The sequence below is a fragment of the Vigna radiata genome, unplaced genomic scaffold, assembly GCF_000741045.1.
Source record: "Vigna radiata var. radiata cultivar VC1973A unplaced genomic scaffold, Vradiata_ver6 scaffold_209, whole genome shotgun sequence".
Lineage (NCBI taxonomy): Eukaryota > Viridiplantae > Streptophyta > Magnoliopsida > Fabales > Fabaceae > Vigna > Vigna radiata.
In genome coordinates, this window is record NW_014543616.1 from 463,822 (window position 1) to 465,574 (window position 1,753).

Here is a 1,753-nt window from a genome sequence, read left to right on the forward strand (position 1 = left end):
AACATTAGAAGAAGTCAGTGAAGATACCTATAACAGAAAAATTTATTTAAAAAGTGAGAAATATGATATCTAACATGTTAATCTTAAAAGGAACAAACCTAAGTAAACATTTATTAAATATTCATTAACCTGATATTGTAATTCAGCATTAGAAGGAGTAGATGAAGATGATCCACTATGAGAACGAGCATGGACTCCAAAGACTTTAGATGGATAAGGACCCAAACCTAGACGGCAAACACGTCCACTATGTTCTTGGCTTCCTAAAACATGAACCAATGAATCTGAACTTGATATTTCTTTTGATTGAGACGGTGTTGTAGATTCATATGCTTGAATTTTTTCCTACATACAAGGGAAAAAGGATGAAAACGGTCATATATATGACCTATTTGAACTATCAGAGAGTCACGTGTTCTTAACTATCAGAGAGTCACAATATATCACTCATGTACATATTAGGTGATGCATTAGTTCTTCAACAATCTAGATTATAGTTGTTAATAAAAAAAGGATAAGCACTAGCATTGATCTTTGCTTTGTGTTTGGTGACCAGCGTTGTTAGTCCTATAGTTTATGCTATTGAAAATATATTCAAAGAAGATTTGGAGCTAGATCGACAACTAAAACTCATTAACAAACCTCCTATCAAAACTATTTATGTGTTTTATAGTCTTCTTATACATTAACTTTCAATTTCGTTTACGAATCCAATCTCATTATATTGACTAATAATTTCTTTTTCATATTATGTATATTTTGTTTTATATTTTATAGACAAAACATGGAGATATTAACAAACAACCTGCCTTTGACCATCCTTTTCTTAACAATCATAAACTTCATGTGTATAATTAGTAGTTTTAAATGGGTAAGTTATACCACCCTCTAAGGCGATCAGTTGACCCTCTATTATAAGTTATACATACCATTTGGACAAATATTGAAATGATCTCAAAAGGTTTTATACCAAACTCTCTATTTATGTCTGCATATATTATTTTCTGAGAAATCATATTGGATAAAGCAACAACATGATTTAAACTTGACTAAAATTATTGCACATATCAGACCACACAATTCAGAACTAATTTTCAGAACTAAGTGGAATTTACATTGACCACACAATTCAGACCAAGAGGCAATATATGAAGATTAATAATTTAATGTGAACAATGCATGACTCACCTTATCAAAGTTACAGATTCTCTAATTTACAAGACCAATTCCTGCAAAACATTTATGCAAATATAAGTTTGATAATCAGTACTGCAATAAATATAAATAATAATGCTACCAAGAAAATCTATGACCAAAGTTTGGAAATGATGACTTCCAAATCATGGTTGTGCAGATCCAAGCCACACAAAGCATAGTTAGTATGTGCACTAAGTGAAGCAAGATACATGTTTAAAGGAGCATACAATTCAAGCAAATTAGCCAGTATTCTTTTAGCTAAATACAAGATTAAAGCCGAATTCACAATCATAATAAAAGGTTTAAAGAATAATTCTGATGTATTATTTCAAGGAATAGAGTACCATATATATACGTACAAGGATCCTATAATCCTTCATCTATTAAAGTTAAAACATATGCACAAATCTTCACAAATTATAATAATATCTAAAATATAACTAACATAATATTTGATTGTCTAATATCCTTTAATAGAATATTTGGCATATCTTAACACCCCCACTCAAGTTGGTGCATGGATATCACACATTCCCAACTTGAATAGAGACTCATC

General features: G+C 30.2%; 1 protein-coding gene across 1 annotated transcript in view; it reads right to left on the minus strand.

Moving 5' to 3' along the window:
* Window positions 1-1,187: 1,187 nt before the first annotated feature.
* LOC106754683 (protein arginine N-methyltransferase PRMT10-like) overlaps window positions 1,188-1,753 on the minus strand; it is a 10,293-nt gene continuing 9,727 nt past the window's right edge. The window contains exon 6 of the transcript XR_002666967.1: window positions 1,188-1,229. The gene's annotated coding sequence lies outside the window, so the exon portion shown is untranslated. The remainder of the gene's footprint in view (window positions 1,230-1,753) is intronic.